The sequence below is a fragment of the Amia ocellicauda genome (assembly GCF_036373705.1).
Source record: "Amia ocellicauda isolate fAmiCal2 chromosome 11 unlocalized genomic scaffold, fAmiCal2.hap1 SUPER_11_unloc_4, whole genome shotgun sequence".
Taxonomy (NCBI): Eukaryota; Metazoa; Chordata; class Actinopteri; order Amiiformes; family Amiidae; genus Amia; species Amia ocellicauda.
The window spans coordinates 453,919-475,668 of NW_027102662.1; the positions used below are offsets into that span (position 1 = coordinate 453,919).

The following is a 21,750-nucleotide window of genomic DNA, read 5'->3' on the forward strand; positions in this document are numbered from 1 at the left end:
AATCCAGCATATTCTCCTTCTAACCAAATCCAGTTGCGAACATTTGGTCAAGATGTCAAAACCATCATTTATACAGTTTATGACCTCTTTCAAGAACGGCCAGTCCACGGCGTCAAACATAATTTCAGTAACCTGTTTTTCTGGATCCTCCACACCCCCTTCAATAGGGTTTGTAATCAGGGTACTGCTAAACAAAACCTTACGATCTGTAGTTAGAGATAGACTCTTCACCACTCTACCGTAGTTCTGCAAGCTTTCCCATTCACACCTTTCAAAACCCTGAGTCGGAGACTCCATTTCGCATTCTCTTGGACCCTCTTGCAAGCCTTCTAGAGTCTTATCCACAAGCCCCAGATCTCTCCAGGCCATCACCTTCAACCAGTCCTCATAAGAGTATTCAATTACCGTCTCAAAAGGTTCCAACGTACCCTCCTTCTCTCCCAAAGCAAAAAGCTCCACTCCAACATAGCTGGGATCCCTTTTAAAGCGGTAACCCCGTCGAGCCCCCCAGAACAACACCCAGGAGCATTCAATCTTCAAATTGGTGAGTACAGGAACCCTTGCCCGGGATTGTTTCTTGCGGGGTTTCATGTTGATGTCGCTGGACATGTTGAAGAAGCGGGATGTTTCTGATGCTGAGAATTAAAGAGGTATTGCCTAAAAGAAGCGCGGGTTCTTAAATAGAGAGGAGAGTTTCGGGGCGTTGCCTTCAGAGGGGTGGGGGTATTTATGGGTGGCCTTGATGTTCAGGGTTTTATGGGTGTACACTTTCTGACGGATATGACGTAGGAATAATTAAGGAAATAACTCTACCTAAAATCACGCCCCCCAATTATGACGTAGGAATATTAATAAGCTTAGGGCATACGTCATAACAAAATAGGCCGCGCCCAAAAAACCCTACTATCTACTCTTATGTAGTTGAAGGCGCAGTATAGCTCTGATAGTCTGGTGGTGACGGAAGACCACCAGCCGTTTGAACAAGCCATTCAGCATCACCTTGTTGGGCTAAGTGCAGGCACTGTCAGAGCGCAGGGCGTCCTGCCTTTGAAAGAGTTTCCGAAGTGTCCTGATGTGCCCTTTAGCAATGCCAAACAGGTCTGTGAAAATGGCATCCTTTCGCGGCACTTCAGACGCCATCTCACAGTCTAGCCGACCTGAAATGCCTGAGCCCGTTTTACCAGCAGGCTTCAACGGTAACCGTTTGAAGCAAGACGTGGCGGTGTCAGTTTCCGTAGTGTAGCGGTTATCACGTTCGCCTAACACGCGAAAGGTCCCCGGTTCGAAACCGGGCGGAAACAGCCTGCTGTGGGCCGGCCCTTTTCGTCCTGTTTGCCCTCGTGGTTCCCCGGAGGCGGTGGGTAGCTTTTCTTCATTGGAGTGCCCGAAATCGGTGCTCTCAGAGCGTCCGTCCGTCGACAGGTTGAAATTGTAAACGCTGGTGTAGCCACTTTTAATTAAAATCTGATGATGATGATGATGATGATGTTGTTGTTGTTGTTCTTGTTGTCATCGTGATCGCCGTCATTATTATTGTTAAAGTAAAGCAGTAGTTAGATTTGTTGCTACCGTAAGGTGTAGAAGGCACAATAGCTCTGTGATTGTCTGATGGTGGCACAAGACGAGCAGCAGCTGTTTGAACAAGCCATTGAGCATCACCTTGTTGGGGTAAGTGTAAGTCTTGTCATAGCTCAGGGCATTCTTCCTTTAAAAGAGTTTCCAAAGTGTCCTGATGTGCCCTTGAGCAATGCAATATAGGTCAGTGAAAATAGAAACCTTTATCTCACAGGCAGGCCCACGGGAAACGCCTGTGCGCGTTTTACCAGCCTGCTTCGATGGGAGCCAATCGAAACCCCAGGACAGGTTGGTTTCTGTAGTGTAGTGGCTATCATGTTCGCCTCACACGCGAAAAGTCCCTGGTTCGAAACTGGGTGGAAACAACCCGCGGTGCACGCGTGCCAGTGCCGTGTTACGCGTCCTCATCTCTCTGCCCCATGGCCGGCCGTCGTTTTCTCTTCCTCGGAGTGGCAAGAAATCCTGACCTTGAGAACAAATGATCGCAGAAGGGTAGCTTTGCGAGGCGCTGGAACTGACACTTTTAAAATCGATACATGTCGTTGCTGTTGCAATACGACCGTAGCAGGATCGGTGACATTGCTGTTACTCTTATGTAGTTGAAGGCGCAAAATAGCTCTGATAGTCTGGTGGTGACGGAAGACCACCAGCCGTTTGAACAAGCCATTCAGCATCACCTTGTTGGGCTAAGTGCAGGCACTGTCTGATCGCAGGGCGTCCTGCCTTTGAAAGAGTTTCCGAAGTATCCCGAAATCGGTGCACTCAGAGCGTCCGTCCGTCGACAGGTTGAAATTGTAAACGCTGGTGTAGCCACTTTTAATTAAAATCTGATGATGATGATGTTGTTGTTGTTCTTGTTGATGTTGTTGTTGTTGTTGTTGTTCTTGTTGTCGTCGTAGTCGCCGTCATTATTAATGTTAAAGTAAAGCAGTAGTTAGATTTGTTGCTACCGTAAGGTGCAGAAGGCACAATAGCTCTGTGATTGTCTGATGGTGGCACAAGACGAGCAGCAGCTGTTTGAACAAGCCATTGAGCATCACCTTGTTGGGGTAAGTGTAAGTCTTGTCATTGCTCAGGGCGTTCTTCCTTTGAAAGAGTTTCCAAAGTGTCCTGATGTGCCCTTGAGCAATGCAAAATAGGTCAGTGAAAATAGAAACCTTTATCCCACAGGCTGGCCCACGGGAAACGCCTGTGTGCGTTTTACCAGCCGGCTTCGATAGGAGTTATTCGAAACACCAGGACGGGTTGGTTTCCGTAGTGTAGTGGCTATCACGTTCGCCTAACGCACGAAAGGTCCCCGGTTTGAAACCGGGCGGAAAGAGCCTGCTGTGGGCCGGCCCTTTTCGTCCTGCTTGCCCTCGTGGTTCCCCGGAGGCGGTAGGTGGCTTTCCTTCATTGGAGTTCCCGAAATTGTTGGACTCAGAGCGTCCGTCCGTCGACAGGTTGAAATTGTAAACGCTGGTGTAGCCACTTTTAATTAAAATCTGATGATGATGTTATTGTTCTTGTTGTTGTTGTTGTTGTTCTTGTTTTTCTTTTTGTCGTCGTGGTCGCCGTCATTATTATTGTTAAAGTAAAGCTACCGTAAGGTGTAGAAGGCACAATAGCTCTGTGATTGTCTGATGGTGGCACAAGACGAGCATCAGCTGTTTGAACAAGCCATTGAGCATCACCTTGTTGGGGTAAGTGTAAGTCTTGTCATAGCTCAGGGCGTTCTTCCTTTGAAAGAGTTTCCAAAGTGTCCTGATGTGTCCTTGAGCAATGCAAAATAGGTCAGTGAAAATAGAAACCTTTATCTCACAGGCTGGCCCACGGGAAACGCCTGTGCGCGTTTTACCAGCCGGCTTCGATGGGAGCCATTCGAAACACCAGGACAGGTCGGTTTCCGTAGTGTAGTGGCTATCACGTTCGCCTCACACGCGAAAGGTCCCTGGTTCGAAACCGGGCGGAAACAACCCGCGGTGCACGCGTGCTAGTGCCGTGTTATCTGTCCCTGTAACGCGGCCGGCCATCGTTTTCTCTTCCTCGGAGTGTCAAGAAATCCTGACCTTGAGAACAAACGATCGCAGAAGGGTAGCTTTGCGAGGCGCTGGAACTGACAGTTTTAAAATCGATACATGTTGTTGCTGTTACAATACGACCGTAGCAGGATCGGCGACATTGCTGTTACTCTTATGAGTAGATAGTAGGGTTTTATGGGCGCGGCCTATTTTGTTATGACGTATGCCCTAAGCTTATTAATATTCCTACGTCATAATTGGGGGGCGTGATTTTAGGTAGAGTTATTTCCTTAATTATTCCTACGTCATATCCGTCAGAAAGTGTACACCCATAAAACCCTGAACAACAAGGCCGCCCATAACCTGTTGTTCTTGTTGTTCTTGTTGGTCAACTGTAGAGTGTGAATGGGTCGGCTCTTCCTGTAGTGGTTGGGGGTCTTTTTTAAATATACATGTAATGGTTTAGTAAATCTAAACCGTTATAAGATCAACAAGTTCTGTTGTCTGTAATGGTCCCAGGTCTTAACAATGCCAGTTTTGAATAGTGCGTTTATCATATTCACACTGTCTCTGTCTGTCTCTCTCTCTCTCTCGCCCAATCATTTTATAAGATCAACAAGTTCTGTTGTCTGTTATGATCCCAGGTCCTAACAATGCCTGTTTTGCATAGGGTACTTATGTTATCCACACTGTATCTGGCTCTGTCTCTCCCCTCAAATTTAATTAAAAATAAAATTAAAAAAGAGGGTGTGTGTGTGGGTGTTTGTGTGTATAGGTTAATTGTTTTTGTAAAAAAAAAAAAAAAAAGCTGTGGTTATATTTTATCTCTCACATAATGTGTTCAGTCGTTTTACTTAAATACATTCTAGGGTCTTAAAGCTCATAAGAGTTAGACTTAAGATAAGGATATGCTTTTAAGGTATTTTAGCAGTCTCAATCCCTGATGATAAGGAATCGTTTAAAAAATAAAAACAACTGATCACTCAATGCTAAATAGATCACAACACTCAAGGCTAAATCACTCACACCATGGGTGGCGGGGGTGGGCTCAGACAACAGTACGTATGGCATGTGGTATCAAAACATTCAGAATACTTTTAACCTATATAATTTATAAGCTTTGTAAAATAAACCCAAATATCTCTTTTGCGGGGATAAACGCTGTTCTGAGTAGTTTGTGACTTGTTTAATACCAAACAAAGCATCGCTATTAAAAAAAAAAAAAAAATCACTGTAAAAGCGCTAGTTATTTTAGATCTTTATAGTTAGTTTCTTGGCTCAGGTTGTTTTTTAGCGCTTATAAAGGCCTGCAATATTCTTAGTGGTTTGTTGACTATAGGTCTTGATGCACAAAGGCCAGACCAGAACAATGCCTTACAAGCAGATCCGGCATGTGGCCATCAGTATAAGTATGAAGGTCTGGTCTTCAGCTCGACAGACTCATACTGACCTTTCGATTTAAGACTAAAGATCAACAATGTCCGGAAACAACATCAGCGACTTCGATTTAAACGAGTTTTTAGGCAAGTCTTCAGATTATTTTCATTGACTCAGAGCGTGTTGTGTGCATGTATTGTAAATAAGGCTATAACATCTGTTTTAAGTTCTGTGAAATTATTTTTCAGCCAGTCAACAGGAGTTAATTCCCAACGCTGAGGAGATCATCTGGAACAACGACGGTAAGATTTTTGTGTTTGCGCTCATGGGTTCTTATGTATGGGTGTGTGTGGTTTTGAAGCGGCTCATTAGAGTTATGAAAACGTTTTAATATATATTAATGCCGGTCTCTTTAATTACACAGAAACTATCGAAAGGCCTATGATTAATGTCTCGACCAAGAGAAGTGGTTGTCCCTAGACAGGCTGTCTGCCGACCGGGTAAGAACTAAACCCCTGTTTGTTTGTATAACGTTTCTGTAAGATGTTTGAGTCCAGTTTTGTTAATTTAAAAAAAATTATCCTGTCTAACAGTATTAAGAAACGTGGTTCGAGACAACGAAAGGCCTTCCACATCGAGGGCTTGTTTCGTTTTACCTTCGAGAACCGTAACCTTTCAAGAATCTCAATGGCCCTCAGCCCCGGTATCTGATAGCTGTGAGTATATGTCTGCAGCCTGTAAGAGGTTAAAGCTTTTTATAAAGCGGTGTGGTTAAAGGTTAAACATGTCTCTTACCTTCACAGCAGTGCAAAAAGCTAAACCAGCCGAAAAACATAAGAAATGATTATTCTGTGGAGGTAAGTAAGATCTTTCAAACTTTAATGTTTTTAAAAGGGCTTTGTTTGCCCGTTGAGGGCTAATATTTAAGCGATGGGTGACCGTTTCCTGTAGGGCGGGGGGTTCTGGGAAAGATCTTTAGAAGTCCGGACAGGTCTAGGCTTGTTTCTGGGGAACGTGTTTAGAAATGACCGATTGCCATACCGTCTGGTTAGGAAGTAAAGCCGTCCGAAAGGGTTTAGTAAGTTGTTTGGCTTATCTCCCGCTATTATACTTCTGTTTTAAAGTGGTTGTAGGAAAAGGCTTGAAGGTGTTCATTGTATTTAATATTTAAACAGATCGTGAAAACGTTTGTGAAACAGGAAGTCCCGGGATCAGGAAGCGTTTACACTTGGAAGGTTCGTTTAAAAATGAAATGTTGTTGTGTGTGTGTGTGTTTTATTAACAATATTACAGTTTTTAAAGAAACATTTAATAAAACAGTTTATTTACAGCGGCTTCTCTGTTTTACATTTATTATCAAGTCCTAATAAATATATTGTCTGTAAATAATAAGGCGTTGTAGTGAATGTCTAAGGCTATTTTCAAAGGTCTAAAAAAGCTAAAGGTTTTGAATGTCCTGGACATGTTGTTTTAAGTTTGATTTCTGTCGCCGTTTAAAGATGTAAATGTAATGTATATTTTTATTCTTCCCAAGACTCTTGGGATAGTCATTCTGTGGATGAGCTATTGAGGACAATTACCCCGTCTAAGTGGGATCAAACATCTTCCCCGGTGAGATCACCGAGAGGATCCCCCACGGTGGTCTTGGAGACCCCCCAACATCTACTCAGGCCACAGCCTTCTGGGGGTAATTCAACACCCCAGATTCAGCCCGCCGCATTGTCGGGCGGAACAAATACAGGCATCCAACAACCTCAGGGGTCGCCGTCAGTCAGGGCTGACACACCACCCAACGACGGCCTGGTTTCAACATCGTCCCCCCAGACCCGTTTCTTGGCTACAGAAACGCGGAACAGTACCCTGCGCTTGGCCAGGGTGTTACCGCAAAGGCCTTCTTGGTCTCCGTCCATGAGTATACGCTCGCTCCCTGCCTCCTTCGACTGAGATTTACCGGAGCGACCATCCTTTGAAGCTGAGCCAGGCCACCAGCCCCCGGAGCTACTTCCTGAAGGTTGGCATGAGTTGCTACATACTTTGTTACAAAATCAAAGACTTGTGTTAGTGGGGCAAAACCTGGTGATAGAGAGCCAAAACACCCTTATTAATACCCTTACTAACGAATTGTACCGTATTTAATGTTTTAATAGACACAAAACGCCTTACTATTGTGGGTTGTTGGAAAAATAAAAAATAAATTAAAAAATGTCCTGACTTGGTAAAAGAACTCACAAACTAAAGGATTATGAACAAGCTAGGGCCCCAAAAAGACCTTCCCGAGAGAACATCCCCGGCCCTGTTGTGAACTCCTCTGATGTCCCAATGAACCTGGAACTATTACAAATGATAAATAATTTAAATAACCCCCAATTACCACCGATAGAATGTGAATTAACAGACTTACCGGTGAACCCCGACCTGTTACAGATGGTCAATGATCTAAATAACCACCTCCCACCGGTAGCGCTTATAGAGGTTCACCCCCTAGTTCACCCCGATTTGTTTGAAATGGTGGAGGCTTTGGAGGAGCTACCCCGACCAAATTCTGCCCCTATTATAAATGATTTGAGACAATTAGAACACAGGATGGCGGCAGAAGCAGCCATCACTATAGAGGAGGGTCTTGACATTAACCGGTTGGATATCTTTGAAGGACTTTTACAGGCTTTAAATGAGCCTCCTCAAAAAGGGGGTTTTGTAGATGTCAGCAGTGGGGGTGTTCGGAATGTGGAGGGTTCTGAGACTGATAAGGCTGTGGAGGTCATGCTCTGTGAGAATGTAGGGGGTGAAGGCTTTGTTCAAAATGATGATGTGTCCAAGAGTACCAGTGATCCCGTGATTATAGATAGACCGGCCTATAACAATTTTGAAATGATTCAGCGTTTTAATTTTGCAGAACTTTTAAATTGTGACAATTATGCAGAAATATTTGTCAACATACACGAGGCCTTGCAGAAAATGCTTGAACAGGTTGCTGAAAGGGTCAGACCTCGAGATGTTGTACAGTTAGAACTCAGAGGGGATGATTTGTTTAGCAACCTATCTGTAATGCTGAGTGGAGATAATTTAGATGTCTGGCTAAAATCGAAGCGTTATTGCAAAGTAACGCAGCCATCTTAGCTGATGAAAGTCTGTCTCTGGTAATGAATGTGGTTCGTAACCCTGAGGGTGGGGCGCTTAGAAGACTGTCGAAATGCTTGAAGAACGACATAATTAGGACCAAGCTCAGGCAATTAGTGGTGAGTTCCAGTGGGGACAATAAGCTCTGTTTTGCTTACAGTTTAATAAAACTACTCAGCCCCGACATGCCTGAACCCCAAGCTCTGCAAGAGGCTTTAATGCTTCATCAGAGGGCCGGCTTAAACTCTCAACAGATGGTTGCCTTTTCAGACATCACCAAGTTTGAGGAGTTGTTGTCTTTAAAAATTGTTGTGTGGTACCGTTGTGAGGTAAAGGAAGTATTTGTGAAATTTCAGACACATCCTGAAACCCATACACAGACACTGTTTCTCTTCCTAAGTGATAGTCATTACTTTGGAATAAAGAGTTTGACGGCTTTTTTGGGTTGTTCGTATGTTTGTCATTGGTGTTATAAGGCCTTCAATGATAAGCTTAAGCACCGCTGTGACGGTTACTGTAACGTCTGTTTCAATCCGCAATGTCGTAAGGGTTTGGCCCCTACCATCCGATGTAAAGATTGCTTAAGGATTTGTCTCTCAGCGTTCTGTTTTTCCGAGCATAAGGTACAGAGGGCCGCTGCTGAGGGGGTTAAAAAACGGAGTTATTGTGATCAAACTAAATATTGCCCGCAGTGTTGCCTCCAGTACCGTTTTCATGAGGTTAAACCACACAAATGTCTGGAGCCGAGATGCAGGATCTGTAATGCTGATTTAACCCCGGGGTCCGAACACCAGTGCTTTATTCAGCCGGTTAAAAAGGAGCCGCCGCACAACCGGTATGTCTTTTTTGCTTTTGAATGCCGGCAAGAAAACGGGGTCCACGTTGCTAATTATATACACTGTATTGACATGTTGGATCGTGAGTGGTCAGCTAGCGGTGAGAGTTGTGTCAGGGATTTCTTTACGCGGTATCGCGGTCCAAAATACCTCAATTACACATTTATTGCCCACAATGCTAAGGGTTATGATTCTTACATTTTGATGAAGTATCTGGTGGAAAATGGGGTGACCCCAAAAATAATAGCTCAGGGTAGCAAGATCATGTGTTTCACCGACGAAGCTTTCAACTAACGTTACATAGACTCGTTAAATTTCCTCCCCATGAAATTGAGCGCTTTGCCTAAGGCTCTGGGTTTTGAGGCTCAGAAGAAAGGTTGGTTCTGCCATTTTTTTAATACTAAGGACACTCAAAATTATCGAGGGTCCTACCCGCCCGCCTCTTATTATGGGGTTGATACTATGATGTCTCATGAGAGGGAGGAATTCTTTAAATGGTACAATACGGTTAAGGGAGGTGTTTTTGATTTCCGAGAAGAGATGGCCGCTTATTGTAAAAATGATGTGGTGATCCTTAAAGAAGCCTGTGTGCGTTTCCGCGCCGAGGTTATCAACACATCGGGTCTCGACCCTTTGCAAAGTGTGACCATAGCGTCTCTCTGCATGAAAATGTATCGGTCCAATTTCTTGCAGAAAAACACTATAGCGGTCACCACTTCTGACAACTATCGTGCTAGACAAAAGAACTTTTCGACTGTCTCCATACAGTGGCTGGAATACCTGAGTGCCCGGGATAACATCTTCATCAGACATGCTTTAAATCAAGGGGAAGTCAAAATGGGGCCTTATTACTTAGACGGTTTTAGCGACGTGTCCGGGCGGCGTACCGCTTATGAGTTTGCAGGTTGTATTTACCATGGCTGTCCTCAGTGCTTCGACCCAAACACCTTTAACCCCGTAACACAAAAACTCTGCGGTGATATGTACTATGATTTCCAGGAACGAATTGAAACTTTAAAAAACACCTATGGTTTGAACGTGCTGGTGATTTGGAAACACGAGTGGACGACCCTGAAGCAACAGGAAGCGGGTGGACAACGGTTTATGGAAACCTTGGACTTTCCTGAACGTCTAGAGCCCCGGGATGCGTTATTTGGGGGTCGTACCAACGCCCTCTGTTTACATTATGAGGTAAAGGAGGGTGAGAGAGTAGATTACTATGATTTCACCAGTCTGTACCCTTATGTCAACAAGACCAAAATGTACCCGGTGGGGCGTCCAACCATTGTTTATCGTGACTTTCTCGAAATCGGACATTACTTTGGTTTGATCAAAGTCACCATGTACCCTCCTCGCGAGCTGTTCTTACCCGTGTTGCCTTACTGGTGTTCGGGAAAATTGATGTTCCCTCTGTGTAGAACGTGTGTGGAAACTGAAAATCAAACTACCTCTTGTCTGCACAGTGATGAAGAGAGAGCGCTGACGGGTGTTACCACGGCTTACGCCCGGCTTGAACTGTACAACTTAATGGATCAGTTGCAGGAACGCACGCTCTATCATGATACTGACTCTGTAATCTTTGTCACCAGGCCAGGGGATTGGGTCCCTCCCCTCGGGGACTACCTTGGGGAGTTAACGAGCGAACTAGATCCTCAGGACCACATAGTGGAGTTTGTTTCAGGGGGTCCTAAGACTTACGCATACAGAACGGCTGCGGGTAAGACCTGTATGAAAGTTAAGGGTTTCACTCTGAACCATTGTAACAACAAGCTCATTAACATCAAGTCTCTGACGACCCTGGTAGAAAGTTTTGTAACCGAGAAAGACGCGCCTCCTCGTGAGATTATTACAGCCGGAAATCAGATCTATCGCAATAAAAAGGGGTACACGTTGGAAAATAGATCACTAAACAAACGATTCAGGGTGGTGTACAATAAAAGAGTGTTGAAGACTGATTATACCACTCTGCCTTATGGATATTAGCGGTGGTTTTGATAACAGACTTCAACACCCTTTCTCCTGTATTATAGCTGGTCCCTCCAATTCGGGGAAGAGCTATCTTATAAAGAACATCATAGAAGATGTGGACGCAACCAAGTCCCAAGCTCTTGACAACATAGTGTGGTGTTACTCTTGCTGGCAACCTCTCTACGATGATTTGGCTTCGAAAAAAAATAATCTGAAATTTGTGCAAGGTCTCCCCGCCTTGTTGTGTGACGATGACTTGTTCCCGCCCGGTCAAACTAATCTAGTGATCCTTGATGACCTGATGGAGCAGGCCGGTGACAACAGTGAAGTGGAAAAAGCTTTCACAAAGTACACTCATCATAGGAATTTAAGTATTATTTATTTAGTTCAAAATCTATTTTTTCAAGGTAAAAAAAGCCGCACTATTAATTTAAATGCCAATTATATAATTCTTTTTAAAAACCCCAGAGATAAACTACAGGTCACCGTCTTGGCTCGTCAAATGTACCCTAACCAGACCAAGTTCTTTTTGGAGGCATTTGAGGATGCCACCAAAAAACCCTACGGGTACTTGATTGCAGACTTAAAAGCACAAACCCCAGAAGACTAACAGGTTTGTGCCCGCCCGATTGGCCGGCAGTGTATGTGCTAAAGAAAAGGAAATAAATAAGAATGTCTGTTCGGATTAAAAGAAATCTGCCACTTTTGCAAATGTTATTTGAGGGGAGCCCGCGCCATAGGAAAGCTGTGCTGGCAGGGGCCCCCTCGGATTTGATCGAGACCCTGTGTGAAATAGCTTTTAACATCTTACGTGGTAATATACCCCTAACCCCTTCTCAACATTCTAAACTCAAAAAACAAAAAGCGGTTATCAAGATCATCGCTAATAAGAAGTATTCTATTAAAAGAAAAAGAAAGAAGATTAATCAAACCGGGGGTTTTATAGGACCGCTGTTGAGCATAGCCGTGCCTTTCCTAACCAGTCTTCTAGCTTCCAGAGTGGGTTAATAATGGAATATGCTCAGAAAATGTTTTTGATCCCTCAGGAGCAGCTTGAGAAACTGAGAAAAAATGTTGTCGGGCCAGAGCCCATTAGACAAACGGCCGAAAACAACCTGGACTCTGAAATGAAAGCTATACAGGCCAGGGCCGATTTAAATCAGTATTCCAAAGCCCAGTTGTATACCAACACGTTACAGCGCTACCTCCATTTGGTTAGACAGGGTGAAAAAGATCAAAACATTTTAACTTTAACCATGGCCTCTCAAGAAAATGGTTCTGGGGCTGATGCGGGGGGTACGGTTGATAAAGATGTTGCGGTGACCGAACCTGTTGAGAGTTCAGAGGGAGATGTTGTAACGGATGTTTTGAGAAACATGCCGGCCAGAAGCAAAAGACATGCAGAATATATCCTGCACAAAATGGTTCAGAAACCGCGGGTAACGGCTTGGAATGAACAGGGTGAATTTGTTTTTAAAGGACAACTGATCAAAGGTTCACACATGTTTGATTTGTTGAAGAGTGTCACTAGCACTAATAAGGTACCCGATAGTCGCCGACCTGTAGGCTGGAATGCTTTCCTACAGGCGATGGCCTGTCTGAACATGCCCCAATCCACAGTTCCTAACCAGGAAACGCGACAAAAATTCCATCTGTGTAAAGAGGTGGAGCCTGATCTGACTCCGATATCTCATTACTCTGACCGTGCTGAGCGACCATCCTCAGGATCAATCCATCGTTGGGAAGCTTATTAATCTCATGTTTTTATTTGTCTCCCCTGTAAATAATGACCCGACAAACAATTTTTTATTTAATTTTTTTTATTTTCAAATGTTGTACATTTATTTATAACATAACCCCTGCTTTGTATTAGAATTGTTTTGAATAAAAACTAAACTAATGATTCAAAGGCTGTTTTCATTATTTTTTCACCTTAACACGCATGACATCTTTTAAAATCCTCACAAGAACACCCCATCTGTATACATGGCTGGCTAGGGTCGTAAGTCATTGTGTTATAAGGGGGGGTCCACAGTGTACTGACAAACTCTGCCACTTTTTTATCATTTTGGCCTAAATCCTCACTGTACAAGGCCATAATATCGGGGTATGACCTTCCTTTAGATCTATGATATAAGAAAAACACACAGTGTTGACCACAAGTGAAGGTCTGAAGACTTTGTACTTGACGACCGCTGTAAATGGTTTCTTGACAGTTGTTGAGCAGAAAGTTATTGATCTTCCGAGGGAAAGGTCTGAAATCCGGGGGGTTTCCATAGGAATCAAAAAATTCACCACGGTGGTCCTCCCTTAGATAAATAGCCAGCCAATGTTCTCCGGGCATATTTTTAGGGTGTGTGTTGATTATGTACATTGCAGGTAAATTCTTGATCTTAAATTTAGGCAGCTGATCGCAGGCGTAGACTCCTTGAAACAGTTTCCGTGAGCCGGCCAGGGCATTCATGATGTGGTTGAGCTCTCTGGTGTTCATTTTAATAATAATCATACAGAACGTTTCTCCTCTGATTCACCTCAATAATGTTGTCAAACACAGCATACACGACCATATTTACAGTGCGTGGTAGAGGCTGCTTGAAACGCATCTCCAAACGCATATTGCCCGTCTTCATCAGTGAAAAATGTTGTCCACACTCTTCATCAGGGGTCAGGTTGAAACCGTTCAGGGTGTAACCGCTGCAGTATTCCCGGCGATCGATCAGCAGAGTTTGATCCTTGAGATGACGACCCGTAGCCAGTACTAGACTGTAATATTCACGAACCGCATTGCCGTTTTCAAAGTCAGGTTGAAAAGGTCTGGATGGAACCTGCACACCATCGACGTACAACGCTATAAATTCCGCGTTAAAATGTTTAAAGTTAAAGGGGTTCTTGTTGTAAACCCCGGTAAATGCATCATTATCCACGAGACCTATAATAACCTGTTTTGGGAGCTGTCCTAGAAACAGATTTTCCTGGTTCATCACCCGTGTCCCTGCGGGGATACTGTGGACTTTCATATAGACTCTTTCGATCGGGTACTTGGCGTTTGCCGTCATTAACGCCTGCGTGTGTCCTAGTTTAACCGCCGGGGAGACGGACACTTTCTTCACAAACAGCGAGGCCAATAATATGGTCAGTTTATATTTTTCAGTATCAGGGGTCATCAGACAAAAAGCACTTTTACTACGGATCATTTTAATTTTAATGTCTACCCCGTTGAGCATGAGTTTTTCTTGGAAAAATATGTCTGCATGGATATGCCCCATTAGCTCAAAGGTCCTCCCTTCTGTTGAAGAGGCTGTTCTTTTTTGAAAACCCTTATTGAGTCCCTCTGGATCCTTGTCGTCCATAGCTTCCGGGATGTCTTTGAAGAAAAGGCCGGGGCTGAACTGTTTGCTCAGGGTCTCCTCACTATAATTAAGGATACACTCCATCATGGCTCTATAGGGGTAAGTATTGCTGCTTTGACTAATGAACTGATCTCCCAGGGTCACATCCACCTGTGAAAACATGGTGGCCACCGGGTAATTGATGACCCCAGCGTTGGCCGTCTTCTCGATTGCATCGCCATCCTCATCAGTCACTTTACAGTTCATTAAAATAAATGTGTTATTCAAATCAATATAATCCTCGCCATTGCCAGCTATAAAAAACTCCAGAGGGGCCGTGTCTGAAATTTCCACGATATGTTGGAGAATGAGAGATTCTTCGTTTTTTGTTAGCCACGGATCTTCGTCGCCCTGGTGGACACATGCTGTTTCTTCTTTTACCCCCCCTCCTCGCCATTACCATGAGACCCGAACCCTCCTGATGCTCATGGCTAGCTGCCCGGTTCATAACATTGGTGAACACGTCACTAACAATATTTTTAGCCGCTGATTTCAAGTGGGGTCTGGCTATAGCAAAGCCTCTCTTAAGCAGGGGTACGGCCATTCTAAAGAGACCACGAAAGAGTCCTCCTAGACCGGCGCCATACATTGTGGGGGCTCCTACAATACCGGGCAAGCCGTTCCCGGCTTGCATCTTGTAATAATCCACATAGGCGCTAGGATCTACATAACCCCTCGAGGTAGCCATTTTAATAATGTACACACTGTTTCAGGGGTCGAAAATGTAGTTTGACAATAACTTTACCGAAGCGGAAGGGTACGTTGATATTCTGATCCGATTTGACTTCGATCGTGATGTTGTCAAAGTGGGTCTTTGAGACTGGTACGTAGTGTGGCTTGTCATAAGTAATTGTGACCATGTCATTGCTTTTACCTTTAATAAGTACATTTCTCAAAAGGGGGACATAACTATCCCCGACCCTCTGGTGGGTTATGATATCCGTATACACATAAAGAGTGTAAAAGCCGCCCCACCACTTCTGAGAACCTGCTCTCTGTGTCAGAATAGAACCCTAATATACGCCCCAGTTGGCCGCTGGTTTGAATGCTAATACCTGGTTTTGACACCTTGTACACTCTGTTTTTAATAGGGTTGTAATATAGCTTGATGTTGGGGGTGCCTTCTGAGAACTGTTTATGAATCTCATCTAATATTTTATCCACATTGTCATAATAACCTCCTTGTATCGTGAATATCCATTGATTTTAACATCATCAAAAATGGCGAAGGTGGCATCCTTATCTTGTAAAACAGCCCAAGTGTAAGGATACTGTATTTCCGCCAACCCCACTTCCCACGACCCCCTTAGATCTATAGATTTTCCAAATTGTACCGTGTAACTGGATATTTCATTTTTAGGGTATATATCGAGAGAGGCGTTACTGGGTAGAGTCACGTAGAAGCCTCCTGATTCCATCTTGAGTATCGAGAGTAATGCCCCCAACACACCCGCGGGCATGTTGTTATAAGGATTGAATATCGCAAACCTGTTGTTCCGGGACCCAACTATTGAACTTTTCAGGCCATCCAAGCCATTTCACCAACACGTATTTTTTCCGGTTCTGGGTTTTTTCAGCTAATATCTTTTCAACTCTGTATACACTGTCTTTACCCACAATCATTTTTTGTAACTCGGCTTCGTAAAACGTTCCTTCTATATCCTCCCCGTCATAGTCTTTTAACCGGTACACGGGGGGGTCTCAAGCCAACTGTTCGGTAACTGTAAAATATTCGTCAGAAAATGTTTGTTCATAACCTTTGGCAAAAGTACTCCTTAGCTTTGAAACGCGAACCACATCACCGATGTTGAACTTATAAGTAGTTTTTCCCTTCTTAATAAATGGTCCGTATAATTCTTTATAGACCTTAAAAGAATTACTTTGATCAACATCTATAGGCTTCATTTTAATACTGGTGTGATACCCTTGGTTGTAAGCATCGATAAAATCCTGAACTTTATCAAAATACTTGAACGTGTTGACCGCTGTAAAATATCTCCAGATTTTGGTCTTCATGGTGCGGTTAAACCTCTCCACTACCAATGCCTTAAGCTCATTACCGGTGGTGAAATGATGTATTTTGTGTCTCTTCAGTAGATTCTGAAATTCTCTGTTGAGAAACTCTTTTCCTTTATCAGTCTGCAGTTTTTTAGGACATCGACCCTGGGACAATATATCCTCAAAGGCCCTTGTCACCGCCCGACCTGTTTTTTTATGTAGAATGCGAGCCCAGGCATATTTTGATAACACATCGATACACATCAACATCAATTTGTGACCATTGTTATGTTTTGATAAATTTGACATATCGACTAGATCCATTTGCCATTGTGAGTCTATGTCAGTTGCATATACGCGGTTTCTTTTAAAGTTAATCCTGAGAGGTTTATGTAAGGTATAGGCGTCTTGTTCCCGTAACCATTCTGAAACAACCACATCATTAACCTTCACTCCGGCCTCAGCGAGTCCTCTTTGAAAACCCTTCTTACCCGCCAAACCCCCAATCTTGGCTGGGTTGTAGTATAGTTCCTGCATTTGGGGAGCTTGCCGAGTCATTCTGTCAAATAACCAAACAGACCCACACTATGCGCAAAGTTTTTATACAAGGTTTTTTATTCAACTTCAGGAGAGCAGATACCCCTTTTTAGACATTTGAGAAAAGTATAACATACACAACAATTTTTTCTACGGTCCAGACAAAAAGAAATCAGATGATTGGTTACTTGATCTATATCAACAAATATACCTGTTTCTTTATCTTGTAGGCACACACCTCAGTTACATATGTAAATAAAACAACAATATGACCTATTTTAAAAGTAAACAGAGGTGTATTAAACATGCTCAGCAAAAGGTCATACAGATGTTGATGATATGGCCTAATATCATTCTTGGCCCCCTTGAGCGCTTCATCCCAGTGTTCGTACCCCCCGGTCTTTGTTACAGCAGCCATTCACTTTTCCAGGTTTGAAAGTTGATCCTCATCGATGGTTAAATCTGTAGAGAAAAGGCTCGCGTTGGCTACTTTTCTGTCAAGCACATGGTGTAATAGCGCTCTCAGGTTAGCTACAGAGTGTTGATGACAGAACCAGTTGCAGAAGCAGTCCAGAACATTCCCCATGTTCAAAGTCCCTTAGTTCAGGTCAGAGTCTGAATCAGTGGCGTAGATGTCGAATTCCTCGTCGCTGCCCCCAGCTTTAACTTCTTTACTGAAGAAATAAGCTTTTAGCTTGCCAGCGGTTTTTCTACTCGGCTCATCCAGGTCATTGACCAGCTGCCCAAGTTTCTCTATTATAAACGGCTCCTTTTTCAGCTCCAGCAAAATCTCATCTATGATTTTCTGGACTTGTCCCGCAGTGACATGTATGTGGGAGTAAGACAGCGCCTTGATTAGTGCCGGTTTCAGCCACGGTTTGTTCAGTCTTCTGTAAAACACGTTGAAATAGAACAGGAAATAGTAACGGTCTGGTTCAAACAAACAACTGTGTCTCAACTGACTGGGGTGATTCACTTCACACCCCCGACAGACTTCTTTCAGAGCTCGGTCGATGAGAGCACTCAGAATATACACCAGGGTGCTTTTAACCACTCTGCTTACTTGGTCACATACCCCGGGCATAAATCCTGCGTCTTCATCACGCCCCTGGGACAGTCCGATGCTCATTGGGTCGCCTGGTGGTTTGTGGGGTGTTTCTACATCCATTGGACTGACCCCCTCCTGAGACGCACAGACGGTAGACAGTTCGGCAAAATCGAGGCCCTCCATGAGCTCCAGAGGCTGGGGATCCCCGAGACTCATTTGGACATCCATCGCACCGCATGTTGTTTCGTCCTGAGGGACCGGGGTCTGAGGTCTTGGAGGGTAACCGCAGTCAGAGGGTTCCAGAGTGTATACAAAATCTGGGGAATAGAACCAGGGGTGATCCCGGGTTTGAAGAGGCCTGTAGAGCCTGTCGACGTCCGCAGCTTTCGGGTAAGACATTCTCTTTAATTTTAAACCATGAATGAATTGTTGCGCCTTTTATCCTATCTCTTCACTACGTCACGACACACCGCCCTCTTAGAAGAGAGTAGCCCCTGAGCCGTCAGACCCCCCTCCAAAACCCCACACGTCGTCGGTTTTATCATCGTCGTCGTCATTCAAGGGGGATATATAATCCATAATCCAGCATATTCTCCTTCTAACCAAATCCAGTTGCGAACATTTGGTCAAGATGTCAAAACCATCATTTATACAGTTTATGACCTCTTTCAAGAACGGCCAGTCCACGGCGTCAAACATAATTTCAGTAACCTGTTTTTCTGGATCCTCCACACCCCCTTCAATAGGGTTTGTAATCAGGGTACTGCTAAACAAAACCTTACGATCTGTAGTTTGAGATAGACTCTTCACCACTCTACCGTAGTTCTGCAAGCTTTCCCATTCACACCTTTCAAAACCCTGAGTCGGAGACTCCATTTCGCATTCTCTTGGACCCTCTTGCAAGCCTTCTAGAGTCTTATCCACAAGCCCCAGATCTCTCCAGGCCATCACCTTCAACCAGTCCTCATAAGAGTATTCAATTACCGTCTCAAAAGGTTCCAACGTACCCTCCTTCTCTCCCAAAGCAAAAAGCTCCACTCCAACATAGCTGGGATCCCTTTTAAAGCGCAGGGCGACCTGCCTTTGAAAGAGTTTCCAAAGTGTCCTGATGTGCCCTTTAGCAATGCCAAACAGGTCTGTGAAAATGGCATCCTTTCGCGGCACTTCAGACGCCATCTCACAGTCTAGCCGACCTGAAATGCGTGAGCCCGTTTTACCAGCAGGCTTCAACGGTAACCGTTTGAAGCAAGACGTGGCGGTGTCAGTTTCCGTAGTGTAGCGGTTATCACGTTCGCCTAACACGCGAAAGGTCCCCGGTTCGAAACCGGGCGGAAACAGCCTGCTGTGGGCCGGTCCATTTCATCCTGTTTGCCCTTGTGGTTCCCCGGAGGCGGTGGGTAGCTTTTCTTCATTGGAGTGCCCGAAATCGGTGCTCTCAGAGCGTCCGTCCGTCGACAGGTTGAAATTGTAAACGCTGGTGTAGCCACTTTTAATTAAAATCTGATGATGATGATGATGATGATGTTGTTGTTGTTGTTCTTGTTGTTGTTCTTGTTGTCATCGTGGTCGCCGTCATTATTATTGTTAAAGTAAAGCAGTAGTTAGATTTGTTGCTACCGTAAGGTGCAGAAGGCACAATAGCTCTGTGATTGTCTGATGGTGGCACAAGACAAGCAGCAGCTGTTTGAACAAGCCATTGAGCATCACCTTGTTGGGGTAAGTGTAAGTCTTGTCATAGCTCAGGGCGTTCTTCCTTTGAAAGAGTTTCCAAAGTGTCCTGATGTGCCCTTTAGCAATGCCAAACAGGTCAGTGAAAATGGCATCCTTTCGCCGCACTTCAGACGACATCTCACAGCCTAGCCGACCTGAATCACCTGAGCCCGTTTTACCAGCAGGCTTTAACGGTAACCATTTGAAGCAAGAGGCAGCGGTGTCAGTTTCCGTAGTGTAGCGGTTATCACGTTCGCCCAACGCGCGAAAGGTCCCCGGTTCGAAACCGGGCGGAAACAGCCTACTGTGCCCTTTTCGTCATGCTTGCCCTCGTGGTTCCCCGGAGGCGGTGGGTGTCTTTTCTTCATTGGAGTGCCCGCAATCGATGCACTCAGAGCGTCCGTCCGTCGACAGGTTGAAATTGTAAACGCTGGTGTAGCCACTTTTAATTAAAATCTGATGATGATGATGATGATGATGTTGTTGTTGTTGTTCTTGTTGTCATCGTGGTCGCCGTCATTATTATTGTTAAAGTAAAGCAGTAGTTAGATTTGTTGCTACCGTAAGGTGTAGAAGACAACAGTAGGTATGGCGTGTGATATCAAAACATTCAGAATACTTTTAACCTATATAATTTATAAGCTTTGTAAAATAAACCCAAATATCTCTTTTGCGGGGATAAACGCTGTTCTGAGTAGTTTGTGACTTGTTTAATACCAAACAAAACATCGCTATAAAAAATAAATAAAAAAATCACTGTAAAAGCGCTAGTTATTTTTGATCTTTATAGTTATTTTCTAGGCTCAGGTTGTTTTTTAGCGCTTATAAAGGCCTGAAATATTCTTAGTGGTTGTTGACTATAGGTCTTGATGCTTAAAAATGTTTTTTTGAGAGACCAAAAGGTTCTAATAAAAGTTTAGAGTAGAGAGGAGAGAGATCGTCTCCATCTTGGTTTCTATTTGAAATTTGATGCAGTGTCATTTTATTGGTTGGTTTTGATATGTTAATTGGTAACAGGGTGGCACAAAGGCCAGACCAGAACAATGCCTTCCAAGCAGATCCGGCATGTGGCCATCAGTATAAGTATGAAGGTCTGGTCTTCAGCTCGACAGACTCACACTGACCTTTCGATTTAAGACTAAAGATCAACAATGTCCGGAAACAACATCAGCGATTCGATTTAAACGAGTTTTTAGGCAAGTCTTCAGATTATTTTCATTGACTCAGAGCGTGTTGTGTGCATGTATTGTAAATAAGGCTATAACATCTGTTTTAAGTTCTGTAAAATTATTTTTCAGCCAGTCAACAGGAGTTAATTCCCAACGCTGAGGAGATCATCTGGAACAACGACGGTAAGATTTTTGTGTTTGCGCTCATGGGTTCTTATGCATGGGTGTGTGTGGTTTTGAAGCGGCTCATTAGAGTTATGAAAACGTTTTAATATATATTAATGCCGGTCTCTTTAATTACACAGAAACTATCGAAAGGCCTGTGATTAATGTCTCCGAGGATCGACCAAGAGAAGTGGTTGTCCCTAGACAGGCTGTCTGCCGACCGGGTAAGAACTAAACCCCTGTTTGTTTGTATAACGTTTCTGTAAGATGTTTGAGTCCAGTTTTGTTAATTTAAAAAAATTATCCTGTCTAACAGTATTAAGAAACGTGGTTCGAGACAACGAAAGGCCTTCCACATCGAGGGCTTGTTTCGTTTTACCTTCGAGAACCGTAACCTTTCAAGAATCTGAAAGGCCGTCAGCCCCGGTATCTGATAGCTGTGAGTATATATCTGCAGCCTGTAAGAGGTTAAAGCTTTTTATAAAGCGGTGTGGTTAAAGGTTAAACATGTCTCTTACCTTCACAGCGGTGCAAAAAGCTAAACCAGCCGAAAAACATAAGAAACGATTATTCTGTGGAGGTAAGTAAGATCTTTCAAACTTTAATGTTTTTAAAAGGGCTTTGTTTGCCCGTTGAGGGCTAATATTTAAGCGATGGGTGACCGTTTCCTGTAGGGCGGGGGGTTCTGGGAAAGATCTTTAGAAGTCCGGACAGGTCTAGGCTTGTTTCTGGGGAACGTGTTTAGAAATGACCGATTGCCGTACCGTCTGGTTAGGAAGTAAAGCCGTCCGAAAGGGTTTAGTAAGTTGTTTGGCTTATCTCCCGCTATTATACTTCTGTTTTAAAGTGGTTGTAGGAAAA

At 43.9% G+C, this 21,750-nt stretch overlaps 4 non-coding genes across 4 annotated transcripts; all 4 read left to right on the top strand.

The window, feature by feature from the left end:
• Positions 1 to 1,228: 1,228 nt before the first annotated feature.
• On the top strand, positions 1,229 to 1,301 carry trnav-aac (transfer RNA valine (anticodon AAC)). The gene has a single exon. It is a non-coding gene; the product is annotated as a tRNA-Val (tRNA).
• A 2,155-nt stretch (positions 1,302 to 3,456) lies between these two features.
• Positions 3,457 to 3,529, top strand: trnav-cac (transfer RNA valine (anticodon CAC)). The gene has a single exon. It is a non-coding gene; the product is annotated as a tRNA-Val (tRNA).
• A 15,580-nt stretch (positions 3,530 to 19,109) lies between these two features.
• Positions 19,110 to 19,182, top strand: trnav-aac (transfer RNA valine (anticodon AAC)). Its single transcript has one exon. It is a non-coding gene; the product is annotated as a tRNA-Val (tRNA).
• Positions 19,183 to 19,781: 599 nt separating this feature from the next.
• On the top strand, positions 19,782 to 19,854 carry trnav-aac (transfer RNA valine (anticodon AAC)). The gene has a single exon. It is a non-coding gene; the product is annotated as a tRNA-Val (tRNA).
• The last annotated feature ends 1,896 nt before the right edge of the window (positions 19,855 to 21,750 follow it).